This window comes from Ammospiza nelsoni, chromosome 3, assembly GCF_027579445.1.
Source record: "Ammospiza nelsoni isolate bAmmNel1 chromosome 3, bAmmNel1.pri, whole genome shotgun sequence".
NCBI classification, from domain to species: domain Eukaryota; kingdom Metazoa; phylum Chordata; class Aves; order Passeriformes; family Passerellidae; genus Ammospiza; species Ammospiza nelsoni.
The window spans coordinates 108,146,232-108,154,625 of NC_080635.1; the positions used below are offsets into that span (position 1 = coordinate 108,146,232).

Sequence of the window (8,394 nt, forward strand, 5' to 3'; positions counted from 1 at the left end):
TCCTTTCATCTACATGAGCATGACAGACTGGCCAGGCACAGTTTGCCCATGGTAAATCCACTCTGGCTGTTCCCAGTCACCTTCTCATCCTTCACACGCTTGGACATGGCTTCCAGGAAGACAAGCTCCATGACCTTCCTGAGAACTGAGGTTAGGCTGATAGGTCAAAAGTTCCCCAGAAAATTCCTCAGATTTGATAGGTCAAAAGTGAGGAGGACTCATCATTAAAATGGCATTAAAAAGGTGTTTGTCCTGTTCCTGACAGTCACCATATTTCCAAGATGACAAAGAGGGATTTTGCAAGTTTATCAGCCAATGCCTGGCACCCTTGGATGCAGCCTATGTGATTCCACAGTCCGGTGTTTGCCTGTTGACTTCAATTGTTCCTAACTCAGTTCAGCATCACTCTCCCAGCCTGTCACTGGATGCAGAGTCCATTAGATCCAGTCATGCAAATTACACCTCTGCACATTTCTGCTATTCCCGTGACATATGTCTGCAGCTGCACGTGGATTTAAATTCCTTCTAGCTTTTCTCCCTGCTATGTATGTACCTGCACAAACACTTGATAGAGAGTCTGGCTTTAGAGAAAATAAGTAAATACATTGTCCTCTTTCATGCTTCTCATTGGAATTTCTGTTTATCTATTTTCATATCAATGCTATCACAGTTCTTGGCTATTTAAAAATTGGAATAGCGAGTTAAAAGCTTCCTATATATGGATTGCATAAATTGAATCAGATACTCCCATGTCCATAAGCTGAAAACAAAAAAACCCAAACCCAGATAAACTGCAAATTGTGAAATAAAGTCTGAGGAGACTGTTATGGGACAGATAGGAGGAACATACAATTGGAAACTTAGAAACTGATACGAATCCCCAATATTGAAGAGCATTCCACAATACTGAGCACAGAGTTCTAATTAATTCTTGAGACTTTTAAATAATTTGAAGCAAGAAAGATTTTGGCCACAGTGTCCAAGCGCCATGGATATGGAAGACACACCTTACAGAAGGAATATTTAATTGAATGGTCAAGTTCCCAACATCAGTTGAAGCCAAGTAAATGTAAGTTATATGTAAGTTGTATTACATGCAAGATTTTAATGCAGTGTGTCCGCTAACTATTAAAACACATTTGTGTAATCTCCAGATCTTCAGTTCTCTTTGCCAACGGTCTTTCTGGAAATGTATTTTAATACTTCACAAATAGTTAACTCCTGAAAAAAACCCCACATATCTTGTGGCCTCTGATACAGGAAGTCAAAAGAGAACATAGGCATAGACCCCTACATTCAGATTGAAACTAGTATAAAGCAGGCAGCTTCTTGATTCTGCCTACAAGAAAAAAAAATGGCTCAGTGGGCACCATAGTAAGTCAGAGGTGTCCCAAACAGCACCACAGCCAGTGCTCTGCCAAGGCAATTTCTGCTGGAAAATACCCAGTTTAATTTTACTGGCATTAATAAATTCCAAGTCTTTGGTACACTGGTGTGAACACTCCAGTACTGCAGTAGAGCACCAGCCTGTTTGTGTTCCTGCAGAGTGACATTTATTGCAGCAATGAACTTTACAAACACTTTGGGCCAGATGGCGACCGCTCTCCTGGATGGCACACAGGGGAAGGGAAGCCCCTGGAAACAGCACAGAGGAAACCTCAGGAGTTCACAAGGTAACACCTCCACTGAGTGCAACTTCCCTGGGGTAATAGGGCTTTGCCTCTTTGCCCTTTGCATGGGGGTAAACCCAGCTCTGTGTGAGCTCTGGGGCTGTGTGTGAGCTCACCAAGAGAAACAGATGTGGGAACTTTCTCAGGGTGGGCATAGCTGTCACCTGCTCCTTGCAGTATTCAGAGACTGTGGCCTACTCCAAACAAGCTTATGAAGGTAGCTCAAGCCTTTGCTGAAGTGAATCAAAAAGTTTGGAGCAATCCTAAAGTGAAAACAAATAAGGACAATATTTTCTCAGGTACCGGTCCTTTATTGTTCAGGTCTTACGTCTCTGATCATTTGCTTACACTCAGCAATAGAAGAGAACTAAAAAAGGCTAGAAAAGAATTGCTATCTGAGTCTGGCCTTTTTAACCAGCTGCTGTCCCAGCCCCAAGCTGCAGATTATTATTTGGTTTGGTACTTCACTGTGATGAGCAGAACTTCATGCCCATCTGCAGGCATGGGGCAAAGCCCACAACTCCTGCCTGGATGCAGAGAGGAATTTCCCCTTCCCTCAGACAAGTCCCACAAACAAGTTTCAAGTTGTTTGCACATAAATGCTGCTCTCCCACCCACACTTCTGTCTGCACACCCTGAGTACACTCTTTTGGCTTTATGACAAGCAGATATGCACACCAATAAAATTTACACACCTTACCTGGCTCGTTAATTCTTATGCGCACCAAAGAAACATTTGAGATACCCAGAACAGGCATTTTTAAAGAATTTGACATTGCATATCTAGGGTAAACAAAATGCTACTCTTTGTATTTACCTCTGCAGTGCAGCATTTGAGAATGTACCTGTATATATTACCTTACTGTGGGCAACAAGCACAAGTTTGGTGTCAAAATCATATCATTGTGGCAATCATCCAATCTATATGTTAGAAGGGCAATTCTGCAGACTCATTTGTGTAGTCAGCATGGCAAAAAACTATTAGAACAAAGACCTTTAGAAATAAAACCTTGGATGCTACAAATCTAGGATAAATAAAAAAAACAAAGTTACACAAAATCATGCAGACCTCATTTTGGGCTAGCTGAACTTACAAGAACAGCTGCTTCAGACACTTTTCCAAGAGAATTGAAAGGTACTGGAGGAAAAAGCATTTGTGTGTATACATGCATATCTTGTGCATACACACAGGCACACACATATTTATTTAAGCACCTGGCAAGATTTCTCCTTCACTCCAAATAAAGCATACAGGATCTTAAGGACTACCAGTTAATTTGGTGTCTGTATCTTCAGATACAAAGCACAGCTGCCAAGTTGACAGAAATGGATTGAGTGCCACAGACTTTTAGGGTTTTTTTTTCCTCATTTGGTGCTGATACAATTTATACCAGAAGCAGAGCTGGAATTCCAGCCTGGATCAGCAATCAGCTGCAGGCCTGGCACATCAGCTCCCAGCTCTCCCTGCTAGCTGTGTACATCAGTACCAGCCTGTCAGGCCCAGCTTCTGAACACCTTCAATGTGCTCCAAAGATAAACACTTCTATATGGAGGACAGGAAATGAGGCTTCTTTTGCTGATAAAAAAAGATTTACAACAAGTGTAGGGAAAGAACCTTTCTAATTAAAACACAGCTTAAGCTTTTTTTTTTGTCCTCAATATCCATGAATTCAGAACAACACTGTAATTCTGTTTGATAATTTTAAGTTAGTTTATTAGAGATGATCCCCCTGAGCCAATAGCTAACCTCTAAAGCACTCCAGCTTCCTGTGGGATAACAAAGAATAACATAAAACATGTCACTGCAAAATAAGCATGGCCGGTGTGAAGTTTGTTCCTGTGTTACCAGATAGACAAACCTATAGCAAGTACTCAGCAGTGATCCAATAAATATCCAGAGATCTTTTTCTAACAGACAACTCAGCAACATCAAACAGATTTCTTGAGCTAATTCACTTGTGGTATGGGCTGATAAAGCAGTGTTAATCTCCTGCTTTAAATCAAGTCTCTGTCATAAGGCTCTATTAATCTCTCCCAGGTTATGGAATGTCTTAGTGGTAGGAAATTATACTTCTAAATTGAATTTTGTTCTCTTTCAGTGTAGCAAGAAATATTTTTCAAATTTCTAATAGGAACTGTAAAACCTATGATGGCAACAATACCTTTGAATAAATAAAAGCCATAATTTAAAGCCACTTTCTTCCAAGCTCAAACATTATAGCAAAATAATAGAAATTCGTTACCTACAAAGAAAAAATTAAACACAAAATTCTAAATAAAAATGAAGCAGATGGTTAATGTTTTTATCTTTTTACAGCAATTGGATTTTTTTAATCCTTTATAGGCAAACAATCTCCAGACACTAATAAAACACTTATTGATTCTTAGTGTATACACTTACTCTACAAGATGTCCTAACCTGCAGTTTCCATTATTTTTAACAGAAACAGATACCCTTTACATAAGTCTGCAAAGTTAGTGCCCCTTTGTTTCATGGGAGACAAATTTACAGTAAGTAAATATCTCTGCATTAAATTTACTATGCTTAAGTTAAAATTACTAACCATAGGTGACAAAATAACTTAATTTTATTGCCAGTAATAGAGTTGCTGGGTGGGTAGTGGTAGGAGGCACCAGAATGTAACTGCAGCATCAATAAATTTATGGCCTTTGCTTTCCAAGAAGAGTCCCACAGTCTCTGTAAGGTTTAGATAGATCTGTCCCAGTGGCTTATCTGAATCTTATCTACTGCTGACCATTCCCATCTCACCCAGTGCCCCAAGCAGCACTGGCCAGTGCTTGGATCAGAAGTACTGCCTGCATGGTCACACAGCAGTAAATACAGAAAATCTTACACATCAGCACATTAGGGTTTGCATTAGGCAGAGTGTTCAGGGCATTGCCACTCAATTCATATGAGCTGTGCAGTCAAACCAAAATCCAGGTAGCACAAGGAATCACCTTGATGTAAACCTGATAAGTCGAGGCCATTGCTTATGCTACCTACCTGGATTTTGGTATCAGGTTTGAGGTAAGACGGATTCAATTTCACTTAGGTGAAATTTACATTAAAAAAATAAACACAAGAACAAACCAAAAACCACCCATGCTTACTATGGAAGCATCCTTCCATATGCATCCTTCCTCTGTAGAAATTAGATTTTTCTCACAGAAATAAAAGTCAGAACACCTACCACAAAGCTGTTTCTTTGGGAGAGGCTGTGGGGCCTTTTAAGGTGTTACCTTCAAAGGTCTTAAAAATGTTATCTTTTAAGTTCAGCTGGGACACATGGTCTAAGTATTGAATACCACCAAGAGCACAGTAGGACTGGAGCAAGAAGCATTTTAAAGTGGCTGCTGCCTCAAGTTAATTTTAGCTGACCTTCATTAACTGTTCAGAGTTGACTTGTGTTAAACTTTCCTGTTTTTACCTGTGACAACAGTCTCAGAGTCTCCTCCAACACCACCATGATCTTCCTTTACTGCATTTTCTAATATGTGCCAACCTTTAAAGCATCTGTCCTAATAATCAGAAAACTGGAAGTAGCTGTGAAAGCTAAAGGGAGATTCATGGTTAACATTTTTCAAGGCTGGCACAGGCATGTGCTCAGTGTATGTGCAGGGAGAGCAGCATCCACACACAAAATAAGCAATAGGAGCCAGCTGGGGAGGCTATGGTGGGGCACACCTCAGATTGCTGCTTCTTCTGGTGCCAGGAACTAAAGATTTGATGCAGAGTAAAAAATATCGCTAAAGTGTTTCCACAACACAGAGCTCTTTCTTTTTGACCTGCTTTCTTTGCAATAAATAGAAGGATAACGCTCCCTTGTCCACAGAAAAACAGGGAAAGATGAGAGAGGAAGGAGAGCAAGGAAGAGGCAACAGAAAGAGAAGGGCAGTTGTGGACACCAAGGCTGGAGAGAAAGGTGGAGCAGATCCCAGAGCTGGCAAGCCTCAGGTGAGCATTGCAGCAGCCCTCCTGCAGTTTCTGCAAATAATCAGAAATGAAAGGAGCCTGCTCACAGCAATGCACCCAAAGGGGCCTCAGCAGTTTTTATAGTCCCTTTGTCTGCCCATCAGGCTTCTCCCTCAAGACATTCATTTTATCCTCTTTTAAGTAAAGCTGTTTTGCTGACACATTTGAGTGATGCTTGCAGCCCCAGCTCTGAAACAAAGAGATGATGTATTTAGCATTCCACATTTCCGTGGAAACTTCCCCAGTTTGCCCTCGGTACCCTGTGACAAGTAGCAGAAGAAATGCCTTATCTAGACATTGATGTTTTCTCTGGAGACTGCTGATCAGAGTCTTTTCCTGCCACAACTGAGATCCAGCAACAAGGAGGAAATATGGTCTTAGGACAACATAAGCAGAAACACATGCTCCTCCAAAATTCAGAATTTTAAGAACTACTCAAGACTACATATGAAAATACGTAATGTAGGGCAGATGTTAACTTGGATATTTCAAGGTGGTCTTATACCTGGAGAGAGAGAATCTAAAGAGAGTAAAAGACTCCTTAAAGGTAAGTGTCCTAATTTGTATTACCTGAATTCAGTAAAGATTTAGATAAACCACTAACAGAACATAAATTTAGCAGTTCGGCAATAAAAAGAAATCAAAAATGGGAGGAAATTTCAAGGCATATTATTCAGAGGTCAAATTCACACCTCCCATAGACAGCTGACAGACAGAAAAGGCTGACATAACAAACACTAAATTCATTAGAGGAAAGAAGAATTGGACTAATTAACTCTGAATTAAATACTATTCATTAGGGCACATTGTATGATCCTCCAATTCCAGCAACTTTTGCCAATTTACAAGCAAGAGACCATTTTCTTAAACAAGTCATTGATAAAAATGATACTTTTGCTCAAAAGTTAAAAGCCTTTGGAATTTCAGCAAAGGTTTCTGAATAAAGACCTTTCCTTACCCACCAATTTACACGGGTCTGATGAACAGGATATCCCACATTTAGTTTGGCCTTTGGCAGCTGGAAGACCTGGTATCCTACAAAGATTGAAATCAGATAAAAAAGTCAAAATAATTAAGTTCCCTTACTTAAGCAGGTTCAGACACACTGAACTAGCACAGCTTTATGGTCCAGGATCAGAGTAAATAGCTGTCCTAAGGCAGAAAAATCAATGGAAATACTTTAAATACTTGGCAGTCCTTTTTTGAGGGATGGTAGGAGTAGTTGCTTGGTATAAATCAACACATAACTATGTGTCACCTTCAAAATTAGAGACCTTCAGACCCTGCAGACTCTTTGCTGGTTTACAGCTTTCTATCCTGCCTTCCAGCCTGCTCAGAAGCCTTCTTGATGCTGTGAAGCTTGATGTGTCTGAAGGAAAATGTAATTGCACAAAACCGAAAGAACTAATATTCCATAGTAATAGGAAAAATAAGGTATTTTTAAAAAAAGTAGTATCTCTGTAGAGCTGGAGGATAGCACTCTGGATAAAGAGACCAGCACATTTCTAGAAAAATCTTGGTATTCCCCACATTATTGAGGTTTTTCTTTGACTGCCACCCACTTCAAACACAGACCTAAAGTTTTTTCATGTATGTAACTGGTCATCTTAAAAAGATACAAGGGCAGTGGGCTTTATTTTATTAAACCAAATGGTGTCATCTTATTTCAAAAGTCCCCTACCTTCTCGGTGATTTCTCACACGCAGCTCCTCACAGCACTGACTCCTCCTTCCTCACAGCCCAACCAACAAACTCCAGCTCTCTCCCCAACCTGCTAACCCACTCTTTTGTAGCACTCTTCTTCTTATTGGACACAGCTGTGGCCTGTTAAGGGCAGGCCTGCTCCTAATCTTTGGTGATTAGTACAGCTGCAACTCCTCAGGTGTGAGACTATCTTTATTTCCTTACATTCGATCTCTCCACAACCAAAAATCATATTCATTGCAAATACATATTGAAGGTCCAGATTAGATTTAGATTCTCTGCATAACAGAAAAAAATGCAGACTCTGAGCATAGATTGCACTAGTGAGAGCTTGTATATAAAAATAAAAGGTAGGATCGACACAAGATGGACTTTTGGAATGGGTTCAAATTTAGGTGGTTAGTCTTGGGACAGAACTTGCCAGGTGATGTTGAATGGATACAGAAACAGACCCAAGTCTGTTTTCAACTTTGTCAGAAACCAGAAAGCAACACTTAGGTCTTTATTTATCTGAAAGTTAAGGAATCAGAATTAACCCATTGGGGATTTCCCACCTTATCAGAAGCACCTCTCCATTCAGACCATTGGTGTCTGGGTGTAAAAGCCTCCAGCATCAAGGCTGTAAAGGCTCTTGAGAAGATGGTGCTTCTAGGGCAAGGTAAAGCACCTGAGCCACACTTGGATGGAGCATCCCCAGCAGTTCTCTGGTTTCAGACATGACTGCTTTCCAGACAGACCACAGAAATGGACATATTTACCCACACTTCACCAAGCATACAGTCGTGGTGACAGGGGAGGATGAGACACTGAAGCAGAAGCAAGCCTTGGAGAGAATTGGTTGATACGAAGCCCTTCTGTTACCATTTTCAAAATTTGTAACTGGTGAACACTAAACTGCATTTTTAAGATACCAAGGTTTCCTAAGCACAAGTTTATGACAGCCATCTGCTCCAGTTTGCTTCAGCGGCCAGACGGGCTCAGCAGGATGGGTGAGACAGAAGAGGAAGTACACTCCTGAGACCCCACTCAAGGACAGTCCCTAAG

At 40.6% G+C, this 8,394-nt stretch overlaps 1 long non-coding RNA gene across 1 annotated transcript; it reads right to left on the reverse strand.

Moving 5' to 3' along the window:
* Positions 1–530: 530 nt before the first annotated feature.
* Positions 531–7,385, reverse strand: LOC132071581 (uncharacterized). Its single transcript, XR_009418146.1, has 3 exons — positions 7,328–7,385; positions 6,609–6,681; positions 531–1,933 (listed from the first exon to the last, which is right to left on the reverse strand). It is a non-coding gene; the product is annotated as an uncharacterized LOC132071581 (long non-coding RNA).
* Between the last annotated feature and the right edge of the window lie 1,009 nt (positions 7,386–8,394).